The 15,651-nt window shown below is 38.7% G+C and overlaps 1 protein-coding gene across 30 annotated transcripts in view; it reads left to right on the forward strand.

The window, feature by feature from the left end:
- Window positions 1–15,651, forward strand: part of KCNMA1 (potassium calcium-activated channel subfamily M alpha 1) — a 519,886-nt gene that overhangs the window by 429,182 nt on the left and 75,053 nt on the right. The gene's annotated exons all lie outside the window — the stretch shown is intronic.

The following is a 15,651-nucleotide window of genomic DNA, read 5'->3' on the forward strand; positions in this document are numbered from 1 at the left end:
GTGGTACTGGCAAATGAGAAGCCAGACACTATGAGATCTGCTTTTCTGAGAATGAAGATCTCCTAATTACTCTTCCACTTTCCAGCTTAGTTTGTATTTGCAATTCTGCCTAACCTACTTTCTTTCCATCTTCTCCTTGTGGCAGTCATACAAAGATGCATGCAGGTGTTTCCACTAAAGAAGATAGGACAAATTGACTCAATATATGCAATCACAGTCTTAACCAGCATGCCAGAATTGCTTGCTGGAACAGGGGTTTCACTGAACCAACCCTTTGATTCGTCTGCCTTTCTCACACTCTTGATGTGCAGACCTTCAGGTGATCCTCTCCTTGCTGCAACTGTATGTTTCTCTGCATTGCTAACATAGAGATAGAAGCTGTGATCAGAATGGGCTGGTATATGCCCTCCTGAGACTCCAAGTATCTATTCCATCATTTTTTCGTGTGAATGAATGCCCTGGGACTTTTATATTTCCTTTTCAAACACTGAATAGACAACATTAATTACGGGGGGGGGAGGGGGGGTAACATGAAACAATATGTATTTTAAAATAGGTGACTTCAAGTATGTAGTTTGACATAAACACTGAAAAAATGAATCCCTTTTATTGTTCTGTATTTTAATAGAATCTGAGTGCTGCTAAATGATTTAACTTTCTTTTGGATATAATATGAGAATATAGATGAACGCCGAGATGTAGAAATGCAAGAGTAGAAAAAAACCAAAACACCGCCCCCAAACCAAGCTGTTCCTTTTCAGACGGTAGAATGGTAAAAGTGAGACAATCTAACTTGTTACTCATGACCAGAAAATATAAATAATGAAGCACACGCCTTTTCAGATGAGTTTTGTGATGCAGTATATACCACTAGGCTGATGAGAGGATGCTCTGGCCAATTTATGATGTCGGTAACGAGGAGATTAAGTCTTGCATGACCATGGGATGGAGGCACTGCTAAGTTTAGCAGCAAACCTTTTGAAGAATTGGGAAGGTGGGGGAGGGAGAGATCAAGAAGTCTGCATTTAATTCCTTTAGGCCTTTACATCGAGTAGTGATTCTTACCAGGGTCACAGGGAAGAGACTAGTGAGTGGCTTGCTTTGATGGGGACAAGCTAGAAAAGATGCTGTCTGCATCCTGTGGAGTGAATTTAGCAGAGGGTCTTATGCAAGGTGACATGGAAATTATGTTTGCATTTTTAGTTCCTGAGTGTGGCTGGTTGTCATGAAACTCACCGTGACAGTTTCTTACCACCAGGCCACAGATTCTTCCTGTTACCTCCTTGGTGTGGGACAGATGCTAGCCGGTTAGCTCTCCTTCTCCACCGTTTCCGAGCTATTTCAAGCGACAGATGCCAGAGCTGGCTCGGTTTCAGCTTGAGCATTTCTGTCATAGCCCTGCCTTGAGCCCAAATTCTGACCTTTACTGTATGAAATAAAGTACTTATGAACAAGCAGTGGCTTGATCCAGAGCAGGCTTAGAGCAAATGTCAAGTGTCAAGTCAGTTTTCTGCCTCCTTATTCCACCTGCATTAGGAACCTAGATTAGACCCTAGACTGCAGCACCGACTGCCTTAGGCTTTATGGGTCTGGAGAGACATAACTTATTAACAAAGAGTTATTAAATTTTTATCAGTTTTATAACACAATGTAAATGCCTTCTATGAATCTACATTGTATTCATTATCATTTAAAACGTTAATTAAGTCAAAGTTGCATTTAATTTAGTTCTAAATGTGCCTTTGGGAGGAAGCTTTTAAAAACAGCTGCAGGATTGAGAAGCTCATTGATGCTGGGAAGTTGTTAGTACCACTTTTCAGGATAGGTCCCCCAAGTTGATTGCCATTTTGAGTCTTAGCTAATTTGTGTTGATGTTATTGGGCAAGGTCTCAAATTAATATTGAACCAATAACAGCAGAAAGCTATCAGCTCATGCTAATCGCAGATACACTTTGATGTGTAATTTGTGTTCTTTTCAAATTGCTTCCAAACTAAAATGAACGGTTGATTCATAAAGCCTGTACTTCTTGTACTCTTGTATTATATTTTCTTCATTTGATATCCTTATTGGTTGGCTCTTTTTATAATTCAGGGAAAAATATGTTCACTGACTTGGAATGTTGTCCCTCAGATTCATAGAAAGAGAAGTCCTCTGGCCTAATCTTCTACATTTCATGTGATTTGAAGTTACTGTAATGTATAGAAGGAGGTGCTTATTGAAATATACAACAGACCACAATATAGTGTCAACATGTAAAGTGGAATGCAGTTTATTATAAAAAAAAACCTAGAATAAAAGCCCTCCAAACCAAGTTAAAATGCGGTTGGCTTGCGTTAGGTATGGGAGTGTTACTGCTTTTGATGCTTTTTGATGTAAAAACAAGAGAAAGGAAAAAATCAAGTACAGTGTTTCCACCATCTGATTGTTCCATTAAGGCCCCCAGCGTGTTTCACGTATGCATACCTTTAATCAGGTAAGTAGTCGCATTAGCTGGAGCGTGGCCACTAATGCACATACTACGTGATTCGTACTTCTGGAATTGGAGCCAGAGGGAACCAACCTCATGCTTACCTAAGCTAGGAGAGGCCATTGAGCTAGAACCAGAGATCTTCAGATTTTATCAAGTTCAGTGCAGGTCCAGCAGAGCGGTGCAGCCCTCAGCCTGGAAGCCAGAAGCAAGTAGCAAGACAATTTTTTTCTGGGTCATCATATTTTCTACTGAGTACCTAGAACCTTTCCAGGTATTTGTATATGCCAGGATACACAACCTCCTGAATTTTTTTATGTGCTACATGAAAAGAGGAGATTGTTGTCACACAACTCTGTGTGTGGTCCTTGAAGTGCCGCAAAGCAAGCACCCATCCTGTATCATTGCTGTGATTGAGGTTATAATAGACAGGAGGGAGTTGAGCAGAAGTGGAAAGTTTTTAATTGATTTTTAAGAAATCATAGCTATATTTTTTTTAGTATGTAATTTCTTAAATATGTTGACAGTATACTTTAAAATAGGTTAAAGTTCAGTTGTTGTACTTTACTGTTTGGACTATTTACCAGCTTCTGTTAGCATACCTTTTATAATACAATGATATAGCTTTCCTTGTGGTATTTTATATATTCCTGAATGCTGTAATGCTGTAATTCACTTTTTATCAATGACTTTAGAAAACATACTGTGTGCTACCTCACACACACACACACATGCTTCACTGATACTGACCAGATCTTGTCAGCACAGTACAATTTTTCTGAAAAGGAAGGGTGGAAAAAGCGTTATTACCGTGTAAGAAGTGGTTAAAAATTCATGTGGACGTTGTAGTTTGACTGGCAATTCTACCTAGGCAAATGGCACAAGGCAAAGATCCCAATCTTGACTGTGCCACTGACTAGTAAGTGCATGACTATAGTTCCTTTTCCACCCAGAGACTGAGAATATTGTATTCTCGATATATTATATTGCATTTTGTGCTAAGAAGTGCTTTGAGATCCTTACATTTTGAGGTACTGAATATAAGCCTGGGTGTCCTTTTGACATAGTGATTCCCCTGCGGAGGCCAATTTTCACGTCTTCTGATCTTTGCTGAAGGAGGTCATAGATACATGGCAAGGAGGAGAGGAAAGTGAAATGGTGTACATGACAGAAGGAAGGGATAGGGAAATTACCAGAACTGCCTTGCTGCTGTCTAATTTAGGGAGGTTTTGAAAGGGGATACTATCTAAGAGGGCATGAATACCTTCTGTTTATCTGTATCAGCAGGGAAGAATCTCTTTTTAGATTTCTGGGGGGGGGGGGGGAATTAAAAATCATCTGCAGTTTTTAGCTGCTTCTAAACTTTAATTGGAATGCAGTCCTTGTTTACTGTGAAGAACTGCTGAAGGAAATCCAAAAAATCATTATAGCGTCTTTGATCTTTGTCATGCAATTTCCTTTGTTCGTTCTTGCATAAAAGATTTTGCTTGCACTAAGCATGTGGCTTTCTCCATTCCCGTGTTCCTGACATTATCATCTTCACTCTCTAACTCAGTAGTGTAATGTGTTGTCTGACACGGCACTACAATATGGAGAGAGATTTTACATCACTATAGCTATGCTGTGGAGGGAGACTGGCAACAAGATATGGAGGTTCTCTTTTTGAGCAAACTCTTGCCAGAATGGACTAGCAGGTGTGCCACCTAGCAACGTAGATGTGTTATTCTACAACTAGCCCCTCTTCTCTAGTACTTATGTGATCCCATATGGGACATATTGCTTGGACTTTTAGTAAAAATAGAAGTTGTGAGATACGGACAACAACTTAGAAGTGAAGATAAACATTTGCCTAGCTGATAAAGTTTCATCAGCTAATAGAACTAAGATTCTTCTAGCAAAGAGTAAAGACAGTGATAAGTTTTGAGCCTAATGTAGAGACGATGCTTATTCCTGTTCCATGAGGAGGGCCACAAAAATGATCAGGGGGATGGAACACCTCTCCTGTGAAGAAAGGCTGAGAGAGTTGGGGTTGTTCAGCCTAGAGAAGAGAAGGCTTCGGGGAGACCTTCTTGCAGCCTATCAGTACTTAAAGGGGGCTTCTAAAAAAGATGGCGGCAAACTTTTTAGCAGGGCCTGTTGTGACAGGACAAGGGGGAATGGCTTTAACCTAGAGGGGGGTAGATTTAGATTAGATATAAAGAAGAAACTCTTCACTATGAAGGTGGTGAAGCACTGGCCCAGGTTGCCCAGAGCAGTGGTCGATGCCCCATCCCTGGAAACATTCCAGGTCAGGTTGGACGGGGCTCTGAGCAACCTGATCTAGTTGAAGATGTCCCTGCCCAGGGCAGGGGGGTTGGACTAGATGACCTTCAGAGGTCCCTTCCAACCCAAACCATTCCATGTTTCTATGAGTAACATGAGGTAAAAATCCACAGTCGCAAACTGATAGCGTGTTTCATTAACAGGCATTTGTCCAGTGATTTTTTTTATTAATTCTTTATCTCCTTTGGAATTATTCCTGATCTACCAAAACATGCAAGGACCGTCAGGTTCTCTGTGATCAGTCAGTCACAAGATGGGTGGCAGCAAAGAAGTGATACAGTATTTATTTAGAATCGCAGGGTGTGAAAATGAATATAATTCACGTGATGAGGCAGCAGAAGGGTGAAAAGAAGTCTGATGAAAAGAAAAGTTTGATGAAAAGTTTTTCTCTGAAAAGAAGTGAGATGCACCGCTGAACAGAACGGGATGTACTGTTCTGGCTTCCACTACATACTGTCCTTTACAACATATGGGAAACGTTTCCCAAATTTTCAGATGACACGTTAATATTTCTCACTAATAATGGAACCGGACTCATAGCCATTCTTGCATCTTGTCTTGTTTTTGACATGAAATACTGCTTTTTTACTTCGTTCTGAACAAAGCCAATAAGCTTTCCAATGTCAGGAAAGCTGACAAGCAGCAAAATAGCAAAATACATTTTACTAACTCTTGGATGCTAAGAACTGCTTTTGATATCCCACAGAAAAATATTTATCCTACTGTGTGAGGTTGCACATCTTCAGAGTACTAGTCAAATTAAACTTTAATTGTTGCTGAATTATATTTTGTGTAAATTGAAACATGAAAATGTAATTTTTGTTTCATTTTATGTACAAAAATATCTGTTGAAAATTAAATCAGTTTTCATTTGGTAAAGATCTAAATTTTTCCATAGTTCTTAAAAGCTGGATTTTTTGCACCAAGAGCTTGTGTTCCATAGAATAATTGTCCAAGGAAAAATGAATATATATATATAAAAAAAGCATTTCATTGTGTATATTTTGATTGTTTCTAGTCAAGAGTCTCACTGCCCTGGGTAACAAGATATACCTTATTGATTTCTTCATTCAGACAGAGGAGAAAAGATGAGAGAATAGTAGATTTGGGACAGATGTCAGTCTCAGCACAGATTCTGTGGTGATAATCGTAATGCAAGGATCTGCAGAGACTGGAATCAGTGATGTAACCCTAGCTATTTGAGAGCATCCTTCCATACAAGGAGTCCAACTTACAGGCGTCTTACACTTCGGAGAGTTCTATGACTCAGCAAAAGCCTTTGGTTACGTTTGGAAGAGAAGTAAATGAACACACCGTTTGCGGTGACAGGGAAGACTCGAGCCAGGCATCTGTGATCGCGTAGTCTAGATTGTCTGATATTACATCAGTCTGAAATTCTGCAAGAGCAGGAACTGGCATTCTTTTAACCCATTGGCACCAGATCCTTCTGCGTGTTGGTTTATGTAGTATGAATTCTGTGCCTGATCTGTGCACTTCAGTATGCCATTACTATATAATTCCGCCGTTCTTAGAACTCCCTACACCTAAATTTGCCTCTTTCAAGCATGGAATTATTTTGATTTTTGTTTCAGATCTCCCCTGTGATCACCGCCACATGTTCTTTTTTATTATGGCATGGTCTGTGGGACTTTTTTTTTTTTCCTTTCTTTCTTTTCTGAATAATTCCTGAAAATACTATCTCCTACTTGAATGAAAATGCATACTCTGTTTTTGGATTCAGGATTTCCAGTGTTGCCACGTCTAGAAGCCGATCAAGCTTTAATGGTCTTTTTGATTGGCTGAGTCTTTGAATGCTGCAGCTCATTCATCCACAGTTTTGCTGGGATTTCTCTTGCTAAACAGATAGATAAGCTCTTGTTTTGCATCTCAAATTGTAGCTTGAGGGAAAGCAAGAATTGTATCTTTAGGCTCATATATTCAGCCTCAATACTCAAGCCCCACATACTCCTCAAGAAATATCCTGAAGTTGTCCCTTGGGTCCCACAGATTTCCTCAGCAGTATCCCTGAGTTCTGCCCATGAGGAATATAAAATATGTCAAAATATGCATTTGTTTTTAATCTGCCTTTAGCATCTGAGTCTTTTGTCTGCCCTCTTCTTTCTCCTCAAGCAGAACAAAATAAAATCCTCAGAGGTAGAGCTCCAAGCAATTCGCTTTTGGAAGATGACTTTCTTGACAGCTGTCAGTGTCCCCTGAGCACTGGATTTCTGGATGCTTTCAGTATCTGACTCTCAAAACATCTGGCAGCAACACTATTTCCAAATATATTGACGTCCTGTGGCATTTGTGGTTGATATAGTTACTTTCAGGGTAGTAACTGACCCGTAAATCCTATGAAATATTATAGATCAATTTTCTCTTTGTTGGAGAGAGTTCCTCCTCCTGCAGGTGATTGTGGACTTTATTGTGAAACTGGTGTGATAATTATAGCAGAAATACTGGCAGTTCAGTGGTTTCCTGCAGAATTTTCTTTCTTTTTCTTTTTTTTTTGAATCAGTCTTCTTTCCTCCTTATCATGCTACCTGCTTTGAAAATGAACGTCATCTGTATTTGATTTTGTACTCACAGAGTATAAGTGATTTCCCTGGTATAACACCGAGCACACCAACCGTTCTGCGAGGACATAGCTAAGCAACCTGAGCGGCTAATTCAACACTTTGACAATCCTCTCTCAAAAATTCTCCATTCCCTTCTTTCCTCTCCTCTTGTTTCAGTGCGTTGTGTACTAACAGGGAGGGTGCTGCTCTTGGGCTACCTTCGCTTTCCCTACTAATGTCCATATTCTCATCGGGGTTTGGTTAATGAAACCAAAAGTACATAGCACAACACATTTACCTTTGATGAAGTTTTCTTTCTAAAGCCGTTCCTCGTCATGGGTTGTGATCTCTTTGCGTGATCTGCCTGATCCTTGTCGTGAACTGAGCAAGCTTGACATCTCTGTGTAGCTTTAGTAACAGAGTGAATAATAAAAGGACAAAACATATTTATTTTTTTATTTTTAAAGCTGGCTATCAGTTTAGTTTGGTAGATTCAGTATTATTTGCTTTCTTTCTCAGTTGTTAGTCTGCATAATTTTATACCGTTACAGTTTGTCTTACATGAAGTGAATGTGAGATGGCATGCATTTCCCTCTTACAATAATTCTGAATAGTTCAATCCTAACTACTGCGTGTATTTCAGTGTTATCAGTGCAGTATTTTTGAGTATTAGAGAAATAATCAGAGGGAATTTATAATAATAATTTTTTAATTTTGTATGGCGGTATTTTGATCCTATTTAGGTTTTATTCGAAAAATATGATCCTTGCTAAATACATCCATCCTTTTGAGTACTCTTTCTGTTAGAGTTCAAAACACTAAGTAACGTTGTTATTAGTTATCACCACTGGATTTCTTAGCTTATGCTTGATTTTCTACCCTTGTGAAATTGCCAGCCCTTGCTTCCCCATAGCAATCGATTTCAGCCAAGCTACTGTGTGCTTTGGCAGAGATGTGAGTATTAATTCTCTTGCGGGTTCTTCTGCAGATACAGTCAGAGGTAGACATCACATTTCCATCTTTTTTTTTTTTCTTTCTATTATTATGATTATTGTGTTGTTTTACTTCCTTTGTTTTGCCGTTGTTTACCTAGAAATTATGTGCTATACTTCCCTAATTTTCCATAGCAATGGATTATATTCCATCTCTTTTTTTGCTATCACTATTTTTGCTATTATTTTATAGATTTAATCTTAGTTATTTATATCTTGGTTGGTTTTTATATTAATATATTTACCAGGTGATATTGGGTTTTTGGATACATTTGCTCAGAGAAAAACAGAGCTTTACAAGAATGGAGTACATTGTAGAACTCACTAAACTAGGGAGCACTTAGAAAAAAAAAATACTGATTTCTTAGTATCATGAAGTGTATTTAACTGTATATCTGTAAGTGATAAAACCAGCGCATGTTACAATAGGCTTTTTAATACAACAGGTTCAATCTATTTGATTAATTTGGATGTTTACCCTGTGACTTACAGTACTTTGCATAAGAGAATTGGTTTGTCAACAATTAACATTCCCCGCTTTTATGAAAGCAGTACTTCGGGTAATAGAGTATTGGTAAACTGCAACCAATGTGCTAAAAATCTGTCTTCTGGCAATAACATTTCTATGCATAAGAGCAGCTGAGAAATACTGTTCTATACTTAACGCATAGATTTGAAGATAGAAAAACAGCACTGGGGCTCGAAACTCCGTGTTACCAGCAGGTGGTGGTGCTGGCTTAGAAATAAGTAGCGACTGAAAAGCCTCCAATAACTTCTTTATGTATTGCTTTTGTGAGGAAACAATTTTCTTTAAAAAAAAAAAAAAAATCTAATGTTTCAGATGACTCGTTTTAATTGTATAGCAGTGTTTCCGAATAGGTATATACAGTGTAAGCACTTGTATATAAAACCAGCATGTATGTAAACATGCACAACATTTTATACTTAGTTTACATATGAAAATGATATTATGACTTCACAGGTAACAGTCGTGTGAAGACCTCCATCCCAGAGGAATATTACAGCTGAACCTGAAAGAGTACTGGGGATCACTGAGCCTGATCCTATTAACATTTAATAAAATGGAAGTTTTTCCACTGATGTGGATGAAAGCCGGATAAGACTGACGATAAGAAAGCCAGAGTTAAATGTCAAGATTTCAATTCCTCTTGTTCAGAGACACAGACACTTGTACACCCGGGTAAACAACAGCCAAAAGGGAAAAGAAATTCAACGGTAGTGAAGTTTAAAAAGTTAAAAAAAAATCCAATTTATTGGTGGCATATTAACCACCTAGGAAAAAACCAAACTGAGCAATGTCCTCTAAATTGTGCATTTCAGAAGTAAGAAAACTCACTGGGAAGCAAAGGAAGAATTCAAAAGGAAACAATCTTAGAAGTTAAGAATGCAGTCCCCTAGATTTATAAGAAGTTTATGAAAAATCTCTTCTTTCCTCAACAGTGCTGTACTGGCAGGGAAATGGACACAGGGAGCTAGTACGTCTTCTTCAGGAAATGTGTTAATGAAAACACCTTCCTCACAAATTTATGTTTAAACTTGTCATGAGCAGGGTAGAGAAAAGGTTATTTCAGTTTAAAATTTCAGGATATGCAGGTTGGAATTACACTGGAAATGTGTATTTGTAAGATGTTGAGATAAATTGGCACTCTGAACTCGAAAACAAAGTAATAATTCTAATTAGATTTCTGCAGGATGAAATCTGCACTTCCCCATGTTCTCAGGAAGGAAACAGTTGCAGCAAGACCTAGCTGAAATTTGTGGAGTCCTGCTCCGAAGAAGTGGGCATATAACTATCCCTTTCCTATGCACTGAAATATTCTCTCTTCCTGAGGAACACAATCTATGCAGTAAATGCAAGATTTCTAATCCCAAGAAGCAGAGCAACCACCGGGGACTCCTGTGTTTACTTTTGCCCTTAGTTACTTCTAGGCATCGTATATTTTCCCACTGAATTTAATGGAGCTGAGGGGGAGTAAACAGCAAACTGTTCATAGGCACAATGGGGAGTGGCCTTTCAAATTTTTATTTTAATTTTTTTTTTTTTTTGATAGGAGCTTTTTTTTGTCCACATAGCGAACTTCACTGGGTTTAGCAGTGACTGATCATACTGTGAGCGTATTCAGTCACAAAGGGGAAACTTCCTTTCCTTTGTGAAAACAGGACAGATTCCTCCTACAGTTTGACAGAACTATGTAACTGCAGTCTACCCTCGCTAGTGCTGCAACTTCTCCCTCCGTGTCCCTTACAGTTGGTGTCAAAATCCTCTCTGAGGCAATAGGACAAAGGACAATACACTTTGGATTGCTGTGTTTTGAGACAAGGATAGTCTATGACAATGCACTGAATTTAGAATTATGGGTGTGGAAATTCTACAATTTGCTGTGTGATGCTACTCTTAAAGAATCCCCCAAAGATACGCCTTTTGGCTTTACATGTCATGCCTTGGGGAACTGTCAAATTGGTGTCCTTTAATTGACACTGTATTTTTTTAAGGAAAGAAAAAGGAAACATAGAAATATAAAAGATGTTACAGTTATTTGATGTTAAAGAGAGACGCTTCCATGTCTAGTTAAAAAAACCCCAAAACACTGTAATAACAATTTACTCTTATCACATATGCATGTGGTATGTTTTTATGGAATGTATTCCCAATGTACTTTCCAAACAGCAATAGCGATCTCACCATCTTATTCCTGGTAGATCTGAGAAAATTAGTGATTATCAGCCACATTTTCAGATAATTTAGTCACTTGAGTCTTAGCAAGAGCTATCAGTAAGGAACTCCGGTAAAAGGGCATTGACTGCAAGTGAGCAACCCAAGGCTGTGTAACAGATCAGTGGTAGAACTAAATTCCCAGTCAAGACATTCCCAGTCTTCTGTTTGTAGCCATGGGATCATCAGGTAGTCTATTAAAAAGTTAGCATGTGGCTTTGAGCAATCCTTTTGTACTTTGCTTCTGCCAGACGCAGCAGCTGGAGCTCTAAAATTGGAGTTCATAGCTGCTTGTGACACAGTGGGACGCACAGGGTCTGAACAGCTCTTTTCTGACACAGAGGGGTAGCATTTTGCTGTTGCTCCTCCTCAGTGTTCAGATAGCAGAACAGCTTGTCATGGTGAAATAACAGAATTTAAAATTTAACTCGGAGAATATTTACACTCGCCATACCCGATGAGAGACTTTGAGTTTCCTTATTCTCCAAAGTGCACTCTCAAAAGACAAAGTCAGTTCCCTTCACTTTGATGTTTGTCTGGAGAACAGACCCCCATGAACACAGACCACGTTCTGGTTTAAGTTCTACAATTTAGACACATTTCCCTTTCTTCACTCTTTCCCAAAATAAACTTTACTTTACCCAAATAGTATTCTGTAGGGGTGCAACATGTGGAGAAGTCAATTGGACAATTAAATGGACAGGGGGAAAAAAGTCTACTGATGCTTTTTTTTTTAACTTTTCATTTGACAGGTTTCCAATAACAATATAATGTCTTGAATAAACAATTACAGAGTGAATCATACATTGAGAAGGCAATGGAGAATGGAGACTAAAAATCAAGAAAAATGTATGAGGGAATACTAAAATCTGAATCAGAAAAGATGTTCAAGCTTCAATGGACCTATGACTTAGTCTAAATATAAATTAGGATTTGATTAGAAATTAAATAAAGTAGCTTTTTTCTGCTGTGCACATTTGTCAGGGGAAAGGGAAGATGGTTGTTGCGTACAACATTGTTGTGTCACATTGTGTATATACTTCTGTATAGGAACAAGAAACCAAGTCCATGAAATCTGAAGCCTTTCTTCTCTAAATTGCCCAAGCCAATTGTGAAATTCTGTATATGTGGGAAGGCTTTCTTCCTGCCCCATTTTAGCAGCTTGCACCTTGAAGCGTGAGATACGAACAGCTTCTGATCTAAAGTCCACCGAAGTCAGTGTTGTGTTTTTTCTGACTTCAATGCACTTTAGATCAACCACAATTTGAACAGCCTTAAACCACTTCTTTGCTTGCTGAAGTCCTAGTAATAGAGAACCGATAGCAACTGGTATCTCTGGAAAGCATTCGTCATAGTTATGCTCTTGAATTAAACTGGAGGAGCAAAGAAAAAAAATCAAAGTTCTAAAGTAACCTTAGGGGGTTGCTCTACCCCTAAAAATAAATTAGTGTAAAACCATACCCTGGACTTTATTCGCCAAAAGATTCAAGTTAAAAGTTTGCTGGGTTTCCAAACACCTTTGCAGTCTATCTTTCATTCTATATACATGTGTAACCCTAAAAGCTCAGGAACTTAAAGTTTATCATGGTTTCGGAGAATATCAGAGCAGCCATCTAGAATACATAACAGGGTCCAGCCTAGCAACGTTCCACGTTTTCTATTAACTGTCTTTTTACAGCATTCAGGGAAAAGCAAAGGTGAGGAATATATCTGTAGCTGAGTTTCTATCCTTCATATGTGAGGAGAACGAAGACTGAAAGACTGTGTATTATTAATATAGAATTTAAGCATTGGATGTCAATAGAAAAAAAAAAAAGTAGAGCAATGCATTTGTTGTTCAGTTTTATGTACCTTTAGCCAAAAGGTGCAAGCCTGGGACAGAAAGAGGGGGGGGAAAAAAAAAAGGAAAAAAAAGAAAAAAAGATGTTTCTTGGACCGCACTGTTTCAAAGGGAATGTCTCATGTAAGCACCGTTCAGTATTTGTAAAATGTTCTGAGATGATGCATTCTTGACATTCTCGGATCTTGATGTTTTCTTATTTGCTTCAGGTGGCACACACTGCAGCTAAAAGCCAGGGAGCCTCGCCTGCTTTTCTAATGGTACTAGTACGTAGAGATACGCAGCGTATCTGTTTCTCTTTGTACAAAAAAAAAGCAATGAAATGCGTTTCCCTGAGTTTGTAATGCACATGGAAACCAAAACAGCCACCCTGTTTCATTTGAATTACCATTTCAGACACCAAGCAAACACTGCTCTGCAGTTTCTAAAATTAACATGCTTGTATCTCACCAAGCCCCACTGCACTGTAGTTTCTAGTCAATGATTTCATTACATCTGTTACCACCAAAAAATCAAGTAATAATTATAAATTTGTAAAATAAATAAAGTGATTTTTAAAGGGGATGGATAATATTTTTTTCCCAACAAATAACAAATGTTCTGATTAAACCATGTTTCGATACTATGCTAAATTCCAACCCCAACTGATTGGGCACATTTTCTTTACTGAAACTACCTTTGATAAGAAATGCATTACAAACTCATCAGTTTAGCTTCCTGTTAACAAAGAGACAGCAGCCGTCTGGATTATTCTAGATCCGCAGTGAAACTGCCACACTACGTATGCTCAAACTAAAGCTGTGCAAGTTTGACAAGGGGCAGATGAATCCAGGAGTTATTGTGCAGGGGTTTAAGTCTATGCGGCAGCTGACGGTTGAAATAATCATCTATACATCGCTCTGAGCTAGCTGGGGAAAGGTTGAAGCTGTATATTTTCAACATATCTAGCCTAATGGTTAATCTGTTGTCTTGTACAGGGGGTGCTGGGTGGAATCACAGCAATAGCTGACAGTTTGGAGGAATTGCTGTGGGTATTTTCAGTTGCCTGATTCACAAAGTGGTAGGTAGCTAAGTCTAAACAGGCTTGTCATTGAAAGAGGGAAGTCATGCTCACTGTCACTCCCATCAAAAGAACTCTGGTAGCCAAAAGCTCAATCAACATATTGATTATTTGCATTTAGTAATACAGAGCTGCAGCTTGTCTTCACCCACCACGATGAAGCTGAGCTTTATCGAAGACGTGCCAGGTTGCAGAACAGTGATTGCTCCTTTGGAGTTCAGCTGGGAAGATGCTTAGGAGAAAGAGAACGGTTAAGTTGGGGGGAGAAAAAAACGAAATGTTTTTTCAAACCAAGACAGTTTAACTGTTAAAAACACTCTCTATACTTCTAGTGCTGGATCTGGCGTATCTGCACAGTGACATGGCATTACTCACTGCAGAGATTAAGGGGGTGCAGTATGAATTAGACTGAAACAAAAATGAAGTATCTGCAAGTGACAGCTCTGGCTGATGGCTGACTATGAAGGAAAACACTGTGCTAGTGTCTGGCGAAAAACGGTGCTGAAAGCCTAGCAGCTGATAGAGATGGGGGAGGAAAGGAGCAGTGGGTATCGGTGGTGGTTGTTTAGAATGTCTGGTTTTGGTCAGGATATTTTTTTCTCCTTTAAAACACATTTTCATCGTCCCTTCCAGGCAAATCGTGCTGAAGCCAGTTTCAGCCATTTTGTTGAAAGCACTGTACTGGTATTCTGCCTTGTTACATTTAAATTAAAGCTCAGCCCAGTTTTAAGTTGTGGAAAGTGTACGCTCACAAAGAATAAATAGAGATTGCCATAGGCATTAGATTAACTGCATTGGTTGTTTTAAAAATGTTCGGGGAGTTTCAGATTGCATTTCAAATTATCTTCATTATAATAAATAAGATGTATAGAAATAGAAACAGGCATGATTCCCTAATGCAGTCTGTAGGCAAGTGTATATTCACTGAGCTTGAAAGGGAGTTCTTGAGGGTGGGGGGAAGGAATAGAAATGTATGCAGCTTCAAAATACCTTTACATAAATCACATTAATATCTCACATTTTATAGACATTTTTTATCTGTCTGATGTTGACAGGTTTCTCAGGCAAGTTCTGTACAGCATTTACCAAAAGCAGGTAGCGTTCACCCGGGGTGCAATTAGGAAATACTACAGAAACCATGGAATTTCTTACTCTTACTCTACTCTTACCCACTTCCTTATTGTTTGCCATTCTCAAAAAGCTCTTCAAAATTTACTCTCAAAAGGACCAAGAAGTACCTCTATTCTTAGTTAACAATAATAATGCCTTGTGGATACATGACAAGTGTCCTGAACAGTTCTAATGAACTTTGGCAGGATAAACAATGCAGGCAGCACACTCGTCCTGTGACCATTTGCATGGAAAATAAAGGCATATGTCGTATTAGATAAAGAGAAACTAATCTAACTAGGACTGGAAAATAGTTCTCTCTAAGTAGACACGCTGGTTCTAAACTCATCACATACTTGGAAGAGAACCCTTGTGGATTTGGAGGTTGTGGTTTAACATTGCACAGTGGTACAACAAATTACCCCAATCCAGACAGTTTGGTTGCCAAACCTAGTGAGGCAGTGGCAGTATGTAAGGATGTATTTAGTTCCATATAATTAACAGCAATCTTTGTTTCCCAAATATGTTTTCTATGGAAATCAGCCCACACAGTGGTGCAAGCACCCA

The sequence above is a fragment of the Aptenodytes patagonicus genome, chromosome 5 (genome assembly GCF_965638725.1).
Source record: "Aptenodytes patagonicus chromosome 5, bAptPat1.pri.cur, whole genome shotgun sequence".
In the NCBI taxonomy this organism is placed as follows: Eukaryota; Metazoa; Chordata; class Aves; order Sphenisciformes; family Spheniscidae; genus Aptenodytes; species Aptenodytes patagonicus.